This window comes from Pteropus vampyrus, unplaced genomic scaffold (genome assembly GCF_000151845.1).
Source record: "Pteropus vampyrus isolate Shadow unplaced genomic scaffold, Pvam_2.0 Scaffold4, whole genome shotgun sequence".
NCBI classification, from domain to species: Eukaryota; Metazoa; Chordata; class Mammalia; order Chiroptera; family Pteropodidae; genus Pteropus; species Pteropus vampyrus.
Window position 1 is genome coordinate 21,120,721 of NW_011888785.1, and position 16,547 is coordinate 21,137,267.

General features: G+C 30.1%; 1 pseudogene; it reads left to right on the top strand.

The window, feature by feature from the left end:
- Positions 1–14,226: 14,226 nt before the first annotated feature.
- LOC111742925 lies at positions 14,227–14,345 on the top strand (annotated as a pseudogene).
- Positions 14,346–16,547: the final 2,202 nt, after the last annotated feature.

Consider the following 16,547-nt stretch of genomic DNA (forward strand, 5'->3'; position numbering starts at 1 on the left):
ACAAATTTGTCATTTGCTTATTTGCCATGTGAATATCTTTAATTTTAAAGTGTTTGTTCAAGTCATTTGCCCTTTTTTAGTGAATATTTTTGTCTTCTTATTATATCATCTTAAGAGTAAATTGTATTCTGGATATATGTCTTTTATTATTTATATATTTTGTAAATATTTTGTTAATGTGGATGGTTTGACTTTTTGTCTTTATTGAGTTATTTCAAACAATAAAAGTTTTAATTTTGATTGTCTTATTAATTTTTTAAAGCTTATGATTTATGTCCTTTTAAGGAAATATTTGCTTAATCTAAAGTAATAAATATCTTCACTCATTTTTACTCTAGAAAATTCATATCCCTAGCTCTTTAAGTTCTATGATTCATTTCACATCATTCTTTTAATTTTTTTTTTTTTTGGTGTAATATTTGATTTTTTAAGGCAAGGATAACCAGTTCAGAAAAATTTATTAGAAAGACTATCTTAAGAAAACCTTATTTTAGAACAGTTTCAACTTTATAAAAACGATGTACAATACAGAGCCCTGGGTACCCCACACTCAGTTTTCCTTATTATTAACATTTTATATTAGTATGGTATATTTGTCATAATTAGTGAACCAATAATTGTATACTATTACTAACAAAAGTCCAATTTGTAATCAGCTTTCTTCAGTTTATTCCTAATGTATTTATTCTGTTTTATGACCACATTATATTTAGTAGTCATGTCACCTTAGGCTTCTCTTGACTGTGACAATATCTCACAACTTTCTTATTTGATGACCTTGACAGTTTTGAGGATTGTTACTCAGTTACCTTGTAGAATGTTCCTCAGATGGTAACTGGCCAATGCTTTTCTCATGACTGGATTGGAGTTATAAGTTTTGGGGAGGAAGAACACAAAAGTAAATTTCCATTCTCATCATGTCAAGTATACATGCTATCAATATGACTTAAAAAGTTAATTTTAAACTTGATTATCTGATTTGAGATAATTTTTGCCCGTTTTTTTTTTTTTTTTTCACTGAAAATACCTTTTTTCCCCCACTTTCTTTCCATAACATACTCTTGGAAGAAAGCCTCTATGCAAAGTGCATGTTTAGAGTGGGGAGTTACATTTATCCCCTTAAAGCAGATTATCAACATAAATTATTTAGAATTCTGCATGGGAGATTTGTCTAGTATTCTATCCTATTTATTTATTGGCTTAATCATTTATTTATAAGAGTATGAACTCATGAATATTTACTTTATTGTTTGGTTTATAATCTAATACTACTTTTTCTCAAATTTGTTCAACTCTGTTTATGGAGAGCTCTTTCTGTTGGCTAATACATCCTCTTGTTGCTTCCTTACTTTCCAGTACTGTAAGATGTGCTAAGTTCATTTTGTATGTTTCTTTCCTAGTCCTAGAATCAGTCATTTCACCAAAAGCCTGGGATTCTTTTCCTAAAGAATGAAATTACAAACAAAATTCTAGGTGCTAAGTGTGATCATTATCACTGTGTGTCATTGCTTCTTAGTCCTCTAAGCTGACAGAGCAGAGATATATGTGTGTATACTAACCTACATATACACATACACACACACACACACACACACTCCTATAAATTTTTCTAAGTATAATAATCTATATCTGAACTGAAGTAAATCTAAGTACACACTAATGTCACCAACTTTGATTATTACCACATGGTTCATCTTCCTTTCTTGTCTGAAAATGTCCACTCCAACAGGTTTCTACCATCCAACATCCAGTTACTTAATTGTTAAATTCCAGTATACATGTATAGGGGGTTCAGAATTGCTCACCCATGATCTATGAGAAACAATTTTATCAACTGGGGTTTATTGCATATGTACAGTTCTGTCTTTAGTTGTACAGACTACAGTAATTTTTCAAATTACTTGGGTCATCCCTTTTCCTCACCATTTTCAGTGAGGTTGTCTCAGTAAAGCGTTGCAATGATAGACACTACAGAAAGATATTCTAATATGTACATTTAAATACCAAATAAAGGGACTTTTAAGAGGTATAATAAGAAAAACCAAATATCAAATACATGAAAAACTAAGAAATGTTGGATAGATTTTTAAATCTATGTAAGAAGAGTATAGGAAAGATATATTCCTATAAAGAACTGTATTAGAATTTTTATCTTTATTTTATGGGTTTGAAACAGTCCTTACATATTAAAATTTTAATAGCTTGTCCTATAATATTTTTATATCATAGTTTATCTTCTCAACAGTTTATACTATCTTTTTACATATAAATCATTTATATTTTTATTATGTCAAATTTGACAGTTGTGTTTATTTGGGTTCTCTGGATTTTATGCTATGCTTAGAAAAGACTTTCAACATAATATTTTTGTAGTAGTTTGATGATTTTAATTTTTACATTTAGGCCTTTAGTCCATTAGTGAAGTTGATAACTTTTATTCTTATTTCTACAATCATTTCCTAATAAAATAAATAATTTATTATACTAAGTCCTTCAAAAATTTTTAAAAATCTTAAATGTTATTTTGTGTGAATGTCGCTTTCTAGTGCAAAAACCACTCTCCCTAGAATTCTGAAATCACTTATCACCCATTTTTATTAATTATTTGTTGCAAATAATACCAAAATGATTCTATATTTGGTGAGTAACTGGATTTTCTTTCTTAAAGTTTGTAGAATTTCTTTATATATAAATTTTTATTCAAAAATTTTATTCACATATGATTAGTTCATTCAGTTTCTTTACAAATTAATGGGCATTACTGACATAAGATTTGTCTTCAACTCAGCAAAAAGAAAATATAATATGGAAATTTAATCCACTGCTCAAGTTAAGCATAATAAAATTAAATATGGATACCTTAATTAAAGACTCAAATATCATTATTAACAAAGGAGTACTAAACAGGAAAAGGATATTAAGATAATTTTAATATTTATTACTTTGGAAATGGAAAACTATTTTATTACTTTGGAAATGGAAAACTATTGGAGGGCTATATACATCCCACATTTCTTAAAGTTATTTTCTGAAGACAAAGTGTGAGAACACTCGCTAGCCATATTGGTAGTTTTTCAGTACTTCAAATGGCCTTTCCCTTTCTTGCATCTGTGCTTTTTTACCTTGTTCAGTCCTCTCTGATCAATATACTTTCACCAGCTACCCAGCTATTTCCTTCTCATTGTTCAAGGCCACATGCTAACTTAATACTCTGTGTTTTCTCTTCTCTAACACTCATCACTCTAGAGTTTTCCTTCAATTTATCTTTTCTCATTTAATTATAAACTCTCACAACTCTATTCCTAGTACTTATTACATTTCTGGAAGATTACATGTACTTATTAGACCTTCATATTATATTCTGGATGGTGTCCTTAGCGACTTTGTGCATTCATTTCTATTTTGAATGAAACTTTTTTTGTTTTCATTATATATATATTTTTCTTTTTTATCATGTGATCCTCCGGATTAGTCTAGTACCCACCTGGCAATATACATGGCAATTAAAATATTATTGACTATATTCCCTATGCTGTACTTTATTTAGATCATCATGACTATTTTGTAACTACACCTGTCCCTCGATTTACATTGTATTTTTTGTGCAGATTTGTTATACACAGTTTACATTTATGCAGTCTCATTTTATGCGTTTCTTTCTTTTTCATTTCCATTATTGGCGATTATTCTTTCTAAAAATAATAGCTTAACTTAGTAACATACAAGAACTAATACTGACAAAATTATTAATGATCTTCCCATTCATTGGATGACAAATAAAAAATCATGATGACATTTTTCAGGATTGGTTTTAAAATGTTTTGCTGGAGAAGTTGAAAATTATATAAAGTAAAATGTCCTCCTTTTAAAATACTTTTGCTTTTAGATAATGTACCTGGTCATCCATACAATTTAGAACATTCGATTATAAGAGATGTATATTTGCTACCAAATACAACTACCTTGATCCAATCTTAGATCAAGGCATTATTTCCGCCTTTAAGATTAATTACATTATACAAAATTTTAAAGATATTTTTAATAAACTTGAAGATAATAAATCACTTACAGATACAGAAGCCTGGAATAAATATAGTACACAATTTTAAGTTATATCAAGAATATTGCTTTAGCTTTGAACGATGTAAAGCCGTCAACTTTAAATGGTTGCTGGAAAGCTATATGGCCAGGAGTGGTTGTACCAGAGAATATGGTTCCAACAACTGAAGAGAGATGAACTGGCACTATTAATTTATTAAATAAATTTCAAGAAGAAGGTTCTGACAATTTGAATGTAGATACTAGCAAATTACTGTTTGATCACGAATTAACTGATAATGAATTAATTCACTTAATATCTGAAGTCCATCCTGTCAATGAATATGACAGTGCACTTGACCAAGTTTCATTTACTGCTGAAAATATTTACAAAGCTCTTCGATTGGCCACAAAACTGGAAATTGCTGTTCTAGATATTGATCCAAACATCCAATAAGCTTTAAAATTTTGAAAAGATTTTTAAAAATTGTGCTTTGAATATCAAAGAATTTATGAAATTTAGCAAAAGATGGGGTTGGAAAAAGATCATCTTAAAATATAAACATAAATAATGAAACCAAAGTAGTACTTTCGAATATTTCAAGCGATAATGGTAATGACTTTGTGCCAATTAAAAAGACAGGTTGATTGCTTTAGATTACAATACAGATACCAACAGTGAATAAAATTTATTTTATTTTTTTCTAAATTTTCATTAGCATTATTTTGTGAAAACATGTGAAATAAATATTTTAATGACTTATATTGGCCTAATTTTTTAGTTTTTTTTTTTTTTTGTATTGATAAACTCTTTATGCATTAAAAAAAAGACACGTGGAACAGGTAATCTGCATAAATCAAGGGACTAGTGTAGTTATATTTTCTAATAGTTTATGCATATAAGATAGTTACTAATTTTGGTATAATTATTTGGTAACATTCCCTTTTAATGAAGACTCATTGTCTTAGAGATCTACATTTGTTTATTTTGTGTTTTCTTTCACGTTTTAATCATTTTGGTCATTTATGTTTTTAATTACTTTCTATGAATTCAAGTTCTATTTTTATTTTATGAAAATTAATAAAGTTACATCTTCTTATTCTCCTATATAACACAATATAGTATGTTGAATTCTCTTGAATTTTTTATTCAATCTCTTTACTAATAGACTTTAATACTTTACAAAACCTTACCTACAAAATGTAATCATTATTATTAAAACTTATGTTCTCTTTAAAGAATGATTTTAACAGATTTAGATCAGAGCTAGCCACACATATGTCTCATTCCAATGCTTATCTCAGTCCATTTTCCCATCTAAGTTTTATTGAATTTTTAATATGATTTATCTCTCAAATTAGCTAATATACATTTTTAAACAAATTTTGTTACTTTTTAATGGGCACAAAGATGATATATTTTTTGATATACTAACTACATAAAAATGTTATTCTCTTCTCTGCATTCATTAAAGAGCACTGAGTTGGGCATAAAATAATTGGACTATATTCTTTTCCTCCTCAAACGCTACAAACATTGTTCCCTTGTCTTCTGGCAATTTGATTCACAAGAGACTTTTGAAGCCAACTGGTTTTTTGTTCCTCTGTAATAAAATATTTTTCCACCTGAATTCTTGTGTAGCTATAAGTACATGCATGCACATACACACATTCACACACATCCTTTTACATGTAAAAACCAGCTATAGCAAAATGATAACTGAGGAGTTCAGATAAAATGTATCCATATTCCATTTTATTATTCTTACAACTTTTCTGTATATCTGAATGTTTCATACTAAAAAAATGCAATTTGATAATTTTCCAAGATGCTTACAGGTATGATTTTTTTTCCTTGAACAAAATGAATGCATTATTCTGTATATTAAGGATCATTTTAACTCAGAAGTTTCTATAAACATTGCTGTGATTCTTTCTATAAACATTGTTTTATTTCAGTTTCTTTATTTTGTTCCCTGCTCTCTAATGACAATAATCTTTGGATTGGATTTTAGCCATTTTTCTTCCTTGACTGTCATATTCTCTCATCTCTTACAGTTTTTTTTTTAATTCTATATTTTAGAAAATCTTGTTTTCCCTTCACATTATTAGTTTATTTTCCTATTTTGTAGATGCTGCTCTTTTTAGCTACCAATACTATTTTATTTTTTAATTTCTTAGAACTAGTACACTCTTCTTAAAATATCTCTTATATTTACTGTTTAAAATCTCAATTTATACTCTGCATCTCAAGTCATTGCCTCTTCAAATCATTTCTGTCTTATCTGATATATTGTATCCTCTTCTGAATTTTAATCATGTTTGACATGAATCCAGATTTCTACATTTTATTTGTATAACCCCCCCTAAGTTTTCTAGCATGTTTTCTTTTTGCCTGTTTCTTCAGAAATCCTATATGTCAACATATTACCTTTCCCTATTCCGTAATATTTTATCATAAGTCATATGCTTTTGTTTTTCTTGTTAATATCCATTTTTTCTGATGTGGGGGCCCGCCATACTGTATTTGCCAGATAAATAACAACTAAGCAGATTACTCTTATCTTGTTCAATGTCTATTTTCACATTTAGAGATGAAAAGCAAGTTCATAATTAGGATGACCAACCTTTCTGGTATTTCCTGGAGTGACCTAGATTTAGCACTGAACATTCTATGTCCTCAAAAACCCCTCAGTTCTGGGTAAATTATGATAGTTGGTCATCCTAGAAAAAGCATAGCCCTCAGCCCAGTGTCTAGTGACCAATTGGCTTTTAATTTGTGAAACTAAATTTCACTCCAAAGTTTCCATGCTATAGAATACAAGCAGCATGTAGTATCCTAGGTATGTAATGTAACATAATGGTGACTATAGTTAATAATACTGTGTTTTATATTTTAAAGGTGCTAAGAGAATAGATCTTAAAATTTCTCATCATAAGAAAATTTTGTAACTACGTGTATCGATGAATGTTAACTGTTAACTAGACTTACGTGGTGATCATTTTGAAATGTATATATACATTGAATCATTATGTTGCAAATCTGAAACTATTATGTCAATATCTCGAATTGAGACAATAAAAAATAAATTAAAATAACATTTTAGTTATAATAAGCAAAATATAAAAATAAGGAAAGATGAAAAATAAAATAAAAATAAAAGTTTACGTGATTGTTTTGAGAATAAAATTAAAGAATTTTAGAACTTGATTAAAAATCAAACTGACTTTGAATTATTTTCTAATTTTTTACATTAGATAGTGAGCTGATGAGTCAAACATTTATACTGGGCATATCTGTTAGTATTCTCCATCATAATAAAATAGTAAGGAGTAGCAATATTTACATTGAACAGTAACATATACCATTTTATACATACACATGAAATACATATATACTATGATAGCTTACACACAAAACATTCCTGTTCCTAGACTTATACTTACTCCATGATTACAGCATGTTTTCTGATTCTCTGATAGACAGAATTACTTCTTCTATGTTCTTTGTTTGTACATACATATTGCATTCCCACTCTTATTATTGTTTTCATTTTGTTTCATTCCACTTTAACTTCAAATGCCTAAGCATCTCTTCATCATTAACGATTATGCAAGCTAGGCATATAGTTCAATGATCTCATTTATTATATTAGGACTACCATGTCAAAACTTCATAAAATATGAGTCAAATAGATTGCAAAGTGCTTTTTAAATGTGAGGTTATAAATAATAAATAGAGTCCACTTATAGCAGACAGCGAGTAAGTAGTGGATCTTTTAAAAAGGTTTTATATTGTAAAAATATTGTCTAATTTATGATGAAGAAAGAGAAAGAAAAAAATAATACCTTTGTTTCCACTCTATTATTCCATCACAAATCTATCCCATTTCATGTACTTCTAATGCTATTTTTATTTAAAATAAATTTAATGGCATAATTGAAATTTGTGCAACAAGAAAATCAAATTATACACAATGTTGTGTCTTGGTTATCACAGTTGACCAAATAACTTGATGGAAAATAAATTTTGATTGATCTTCTGACTATGGAGCCATAAAACTATAGTCATTCTGCTATGTTGCTTAAATGTCTTATGTCCCAGATAGGCACTGTCTGAGAACACTGAGTAGCGTAAAACTCAGTTCTAGGGGAAAAAAAAAGCTCTGTGGGCCCCAAAATAAACCATTTTTATTTCCAAAGGAAGCTAGAAATGAATCATAATATTATAGAACCTAAAATTGAAAAATGCCCACTAGCTCATCTTATTCCTCCAATGCTTTCACACATGAAACATAACTCCCTAAAGAATAGTACCAAATACTTCCTTCTTCATCTGTTAAATGATTCAGATGATGGCCTTTCCATAATTGCTTTCACATTTACAGTTTGAAAGCCCAGCATAAGTATATTTAACCCCTGACTTTTCTTTTTATGTTGTTCCCATATCACTAAAACCAGGTTAATTCAATAGGGATATGGACCGCCTATATTTAGCACTTCCTGCACTTTGCCTGCCACTAAAGAGCCAGAATTATTTACCATGAGAGTTTTATTATTACAGGGTTTTCTACATCACACCAGAACTTACGCTTACAAATTCACTGTCAGAATTGCCCCTCCAAGGACATAAAGCTAGCATTATTCTCTTTCTCTTTGTTGTATAACCGTCCAGGATTATAGTAATTATTTTAATATTAGATACTTCTTTAACCAGAAAATTGCTTTCTAGGATGGCTTGCTAGAATGCCTGAAACTTCATTAATTTTACCTTTGGACTATAAGAGAAAAAAAATAATTCTGTTGAAAATGTTGAGAGTTACCACTTACAAAAATTAATGGGAAGGTATGATTATCTAACAAACAGTGGAACCCTGAGGCTTGAGTCAAGGAAGAAATGGAAAGAGTTTTGAAAGACTTTAAATGTGAAGAAGAAAATGAAGAGTTGGAAAGAAATGAAAAACATATTTTGCTTGTGGCATATACTTTATGTAATACTGTTCCTTGCAAAAATTTAAAGATTTTGACTAAGACATTGATTTATATGCATACATATGCTTACTTGATAATATTTGGATTTAAGGTATTAATAAATGATGATTAAAGAAAATTGTGGCCTCCATGTATGCCTAAGGGAAGGCTTGATAGGCTTTCCAATAATTATCATTTTTTTCTGATTACAGAAGGGAAGTTGAATTTTAAAGCAGAACACCAAAGTTTTAATTAAATGTATAAGAGAAAGTTGATACTAAGTCATACAAGAGAAAATAATTCAAGCATAACCAATTTGATCAGAAGTCAAGAATTTCAGAAAAAAAACCTCACTCATAATCATAAAATCTTAATAGCAACACACTTATCTTATTCATGTGATGGCTCTAACTTTGAATTTTAATGAGAAGTATCCAAAACCAACACAGTCTAAATAATATTTTCATAGGGCTACAAAATTACATCCTGTTTTTGATACATATCCAGGATTTATATTATAAGGGTACTAACAATAGGTTGTCTTCAAAGCAAAAGGACTGGGAAATGGAAAACAGAGGAGAGTAATAGGATTTGAGAAATCTAATTAATTGATTTTCTTCATATTGGCCTAGCTAACTATGTGGCTATTAATTTTCACAGTAGTCATTTCCACATACTAAACTATATGTTTCTTTGATCTAAAAATAACTCAAGAATTTATTAAGTTCTACATAATTTTAATAGAAGAGTGGAAATTTAAAGACATTTTAAGATGCAAAGAACAGATCAGATTTATTAAAGGCTCTTCATATTACTACATGGTAAATACGTTACAATGATTATATACCGAGAGAAACTTGAGTTACTAAATAATAAATGATATACCTAATGAACATAATAGCCAGCATTAATTCATTGGTTAAGCATAAAACGCCTGCTTATTATGTTTCATACAAGGCCTGAGGCATCAGGGATGCATACAAAAATAAATGTCTTCCTCTTTCAAGGATTTCTCCTAGGTTGTGGGTAATTAAATAAAGAATCTAAGGGCTGAATTAGCACTAAGAACACAGGAAGAAAATTATGTAAGTCTATCCAACCAACTGTGGTAGGAATGGCCTAAATTAGAAGCTTCCCAAGTACACAAAAACATACCCCTTGGTTCATAACACACTGTCATCATGCATAACCCTTTAAAAGATAATTTTAGAACACAAATGTATATGCCTAGATAACATACTCTCTAGTTTCACTTGAATTTAACTTTGAATCCCATTTGTTTGTTTTTACTGAAGTAATGAACACTCAAGAACCCACCAGTTAACCCTAAACTAAATCAAACTGCCATATATACGATTGGCAGTTCACATGTACCTAACCCTTCTATCTCCTATTCTTCCCCAGTGTCCATCACAGAGATAACCACCATTTTGCATCTTATTATTATTTCTAAGTGTTTATTTTTTTACTTATACAAATATATCTAAATAATATGCCATATGTTGTTGCTGTTTTCAATTTATAAATTTTGAAACCAGAACTATGTTTCAAAGGTTAAACAGGTACTACTTGAATCATTATTGAGTACTCACTGTCTAATCAAGACTGTTGAGAGTGCTTAGATACTTTCTCTAGCACATTAGATGTAAGTTTATCCATTTCTAGGATGAACATATAATTTTATGGAGACACCATAGTGAGAAAATGGTAGGAAAAAAAAAACGCCAAAATCATTCTAAAAAGAATTCTGATTTCAATTTTTCATAGTCTGTTCTTGCAAACATATTACTATTCTACTTGTCATCTAAAAAATGTAGCAGAATCATCTCATTGAATATTCAAAATATATATACAAGTGAATCCTGAATCTCCTGGTTAAGTTCTTCTCAGCATGTCTAAAATCTGAGGATCTGCTACTAGATGAAGGAGAATACCTTGAGAGGTAGTCTATATAAAGTAGACTGGATTCAGATTACCAGCTATATGAGCTTGAGCACATCACTAATCTTCTCTGTGCATCAGTTTTCTCGTTTATTTAACAGAGATGATAACATTATATAGTTTGTCTTATGAATTTACAGTAACAAATAAATTAGTATAGGTAAAACAGTACCTGGTAAATAGTCATTGTTATTAGAATTAGAATTCTTCTTGTATAACTATTGGCTAAAACTTCTTCAGGCAGAAATTAGATTACAGATGTAAATTTTATTTTTCACATACATGTTTTCAGTAATGATGTAACCAAGAGAGATATTAGTTAATTACTATTTATTAAGTGAGGCAGATCCAGTTTTATGAGATTTATAGCTTATATAATTTGGGGGAGTCTCTTTAAAAATACAAAATCGTGAATTTAAATTTCAGTATGAAAATGAAGCTATATTTAGAATAAAAAAATAAATCACAATAATTTTCAAAAGCTGACATATACAGCACGAATTAAAAATCCAGAAAAATAATGTAAATGTGTTTTTAATTTAGTTATCTGGAAGTTTTATGATACATTTTTGCCCTACAGTTTTTTGGCTCAAAACTTTAACTTTTCATATGATAATTTTTCATAGTAGTTTCTGTAGAGTTGCAATTGTCTTTAACACAGATGATAGAAACTTTATTATTATTATTATTATTATACTGTTTTAAGTTGAGGGCATATTTGAGTATGACTGAAGGAAAGAATTTTGTTTTAACTTGAGTGTCAGTCAATGAAAGAAATTGTTTAGAGATCAGCAACTGACTCTACACATTTCACACTTTGTACCTTCCTCACTCCTCACACACATCAAGACATGGGTGCTATAGGACATGTTATTCATTGTTATTCATACCTTGATACAATCTTTGGCTTTTTATCTCCATGCCACAATGTTGGACAAGTTAGCACAGCACTTCTGGGAAACATTCCTGCAAGGGAATAGTAAGCAATAAATTAGCTATGTACAGAAGTCATTGTCAAATCACAGAGCAATTGCCTAAAAGGTATTCTACTAAATCCAAACAAAATATATCTCATACTTCCTCTTAGGCAGATTCAAGAAATACCATGACTACTCCAAAGCTACTCTACACAGAAGTTGGATTAAGAGACAACAATCTCAAATGATTTTAATTGAAATAACTTACTTTGTAAACTTTTAGTAAAACAAAAGACCATGTGAATATGTTGCTAGGGCCTCTGTCCGGGTCCTAGGAAGAGCTCATACAATGAGGTGGCATGATGCTTAAACTCTGATTTTATGCAAGTAAAATCTTTACAATAAGAATTAACATATTTTTTAAAACCTGTACTAATTTAGCACTAACTGTTGCAAAAGATAATGTTGGTTGTAAACATAAGAAAAAGTATGTTTCCTTATAGGATAACAATGTACATTTTTCTTTTAATTTCACTTTAAGTTTTGGGGAAAATATGTAATTGATAAGAAATCTAAATGGTACTTATTTTTTGGTATGGAAAATACATATATTCTGAGGTAGAATGATATCTTCTGAAGGCTACATATGACAACTTCTGTATTAGTCACATGCTTGTAGATTGCTTTGGTATACTCCCTCAAAATCCTAAGGTTATACATTTTTTTCCTCTTAAAAAAAAACAGTAGGTTACATGTACAAAATATTTTTGGATGCCTTAGAATGATTAAAGGACTTTTCATATTAGGCTTATATTTTTCCTACAAATAAAATAAAAATGGCTTTAGTGACAAAGCATTACTAAATTTGAAAAATAAATTATTTTCAAAAAAATTTTATTATCAAACAAACTTCATGAGACCATTTTGCTTAGGCATACCTCATTCAAGACACATGATTTCATACTAGCTGTGATTAAATACATTAACTTCAGACTATTCAACACAGAAAAAACAGTGGCTCAATAATAATACATAGTTTTCCCAAGATAATATAATTTTTGGAAATAAGATTAAATTTCAGGTATTATAGCAACTCTCTCATGCAGAAATATCTTCACCCAGAGCAAATTGAGCCTACATATCAAATGGTATGTTTTACATACAATTCCTAAAAGGAGATTATTGTTAATAGGATGATCATTAACTTATTAATACATGTTTAAAACTGCAAGATTAAAAATTTAGGATCAAATAAACATTATTTTGTTTGATAACATTAATTTCAAATGTTCAATTAACTATTGCTTTGAAAAGCCAGGCATGGCTTCCTTTGCATTTTATAAGAGCCCAAAAACATGGAAAAAGCCAAGAGGTATAATTCACCACCGAATCTGAATAGGCCAAATACTGTATATGAATGTGAGGATCAGTTTTCCTCATGTTCATATACATTGGAACCCTACATCCCAATTTTCTTCTGTTGGTTAACCCACTGCCTTATCACGAACATATTGCATTAGAAAAACCTTTCTGCAAAATCATTAATTTCTTCTTTATGCTATGAATCAAAATCAATCCCAGAAAAAAAAAAATGTTAATGCTGCCTAAAGAAAATTTTCAATACCATTTTGTCTTTTTATAGGAAAGTATTCCTTTTGGCTTTGCAGAACACTCTTCTCATTTTGAAACTAACATAAAATCGGATTAATGTAACAGGACTACCTTGCACTCTTCTCCACCTATAAACTTCTGCAGTCCCATGCATTAAGGAACCATCTGGATTAGCATTGCAAAATGGAGAACAGATGGACAAGAGACATACAGCATAATGAGGAAAACTGCTATGAATAAGGCATATAGTTATTCATATTCATGCTAAATATTTATTATGCATATACCTTTAGGTGATTATTTACTTTTTAATCTGTTGGAAAATGAATGCCTCCCAAAAATGTTTCCATGAGCACATTCTCCCTCCATTGGAAACTGCCATTTGACACCATTATTACAGTTTACCAGTGGAACATATTTTCTTTTTAAAGTATAAAGAGCACTGGAAAGACCAGCATAAAATATATAAAATGTGCATGAAGCTAATTATGAAGCAGGCTGTCAGAAACTAGTGGATCTTAAGAATGCACTCATAGGTCTTTGAGCCACACTTCTCTTGCTCAGGCCTGCTTCCACGTCTGGAAGTTTACTATCCCTTCTGATAAAGCTTTTCTTTTCTGCCGGTAAAAAAAAAAAAGAAAAGAAAAGAAAAGAGAGAGAGAGGCATGGTTCCATAGCGTAGTGGTTAGCACATCTACTTTACATGCAGAAGTCCTAAGTTCACACCCCAGTGGAGCCACAGTCCATGGTCTACGGCCATGCCACCCTGAACAAGCCCGATTCCGACTGATCTCGGAAGCTAAGAAGGGGCAGGCCTGGTTAGTACTTGGATGGGAGACCACTTAGGAAGACCAGGTGCTATAGGCATAAATAATAATAAATAATTAAAAGAAAGAAAAAAATGCATTCGTAAGAGATACTGTATTAAGGACATTAATGGAAAGTAACTATTGTTAGGTATGGGTTGGTGACAGCAGCAAAGGAAAGGAAGGAAACAATTGAAGGAGAATAAATGAAGAATTCTTAGGAGCCCAAACTTAATTTGTTTCCCAAAGAGACTTCTAAAGCACAAAAAGAGATTGAGAAATTAGAGAAATAGGTGATTGCTTCCTAAGCTCTGCATCTTGCGGACACATCTAATGGAATATTTCATGTTAAATAATTACAAATGATTAGTCAATTTTTGTTCACAGTGTCTAGAATCACCAAAATCACATGATTGAAACCACCTTCCTTTAGAGAAATTATGTATTTCAAAAATTACATGATTGTAAATAATATAAAACAAAAATTCTCAGAATGAGCAACGTATCACCTTAATTTTTACATATTTTGTATGTTTACATAGGAAATAGAATTATTTTTCTTTTTTTACTAATCAGGATATACTTCCAATATTATATCACTTCACTGAAGATTCTTTCTAGAAGGTTTTATTTTTGCAGAATGTGTAACATTATTATATCATGACAGTAATAATTATATACCTTGCAGATGCTTTTCTTTATACATTAAACTTTTCTGAACACTTCAGTTTCTTTTGAGCACTAACTCAAGAATCTAGATTCTCCTTTTTAACAATTTTACTCATAAGTAAATATGATAAGAAAAGTTTTAAAATACACTATTTAAATAAAATAAAAACTACTTTATATAGGGAGTAAAGATACATAATTTTATAATTATTTCATAATGATAGTTAAATAAACATAGCTATATTTTACAGAGCTATTTTAAGTGTTTTACATATACATTCTCAATTAATCCCCCAAAATGTCTTGATGAGGTAGCTATTATTTCTATATCCTTTATATGCATAAGAAAACTGAGGCTTGGAGAAGTCAGATCACGCCATTAGTATGTGGGGGGGGTCTTGATTTGAACCCACACAGTCAAGTTCTAGTAGAGTTATGCTCTTGACCACCCTTGTTATGATTCTTGTGCATATATGTTGAGAACTATTCATGGCACTTTACATGTATCAATTTAATCAATCCTTCCTCAACTCTATTAATTAGGTACAACTATTATACTTATATTAGGAAACTAAGGCCTTGTGAATTGTTTAATTTGACTAAGTCTACCTCTTAAAGCAAGGAAAATGTCAGTTTTATAAATAGAAGACAATTTATCTGCCTAGCCTACATGCCCAGTCTAGATTACCCAAAGCTGGGCAGATGCAACACTAAGGGTTGAAGAAGACAAACTGCCTAATTCTTAGTCTAGTGCTTCCTCAACTCTTATTAATACGGACACACAACTGGGCTAAGTCCACCTGAAAGGATGTTGCCTTTCTCATCTTCCTAATTCGCACAATAAAATCTTGAATCTCAAATGTATGCTTTGGCCCCACTGGTCCAACTTTTTTATGTAGTTACCAGGATTTGGTAAAGATTTTTAAAAATCCTAAAAAACAAAGAAATATGTAGTTTATTATATAGTTGAGGTAATGATATATACAATAATAAATACAGTATGCTGTTTTTCTGCTAACAAGTTTCATCTAACCTTTCCTCATTCAGAATTGGGAAAAATCTTTACATTGCCATAGGCTGGAGGTCATAATCTGGCTTACCTTCTCTGCCCATTCTTCTCACATATCCCAGATTGCTCACACACTCTCTGATCTTTCTTGAAATGGTCATTTTTGCAAACCACTTCTTTTATTATTAATGGGATAAAAATAGATGTTACAATTTGCTAATGTTCAATGTTTTGACTTTAACTACAAATTTTTTCAATGTATTAATTAAATATCAATTTAATTTGAAAGACATCATTTGCCTCCAATGAATTGAGCAAAAAATTCACCCCAAAAATGCCTATCTGTGCAGTAACATGCTTTTCTATTAATTTCACTTCCCTGTAAAGTCTGGGATCTGTCGTTGGCACAACTGTATTGGCTTTACTGGGAAAGAATGATACTGAGGTCACATCAGCTATTAGAGAAAATAAGGCAGCTAAAATAAACACCCATGATACAGTTAACTAGGATCTGTAGATTTAGCCATTATTTAGAGAATGTTAATTTTTTTCACAACTGAGAATTTTTAATAAAGAGAAAGAAAT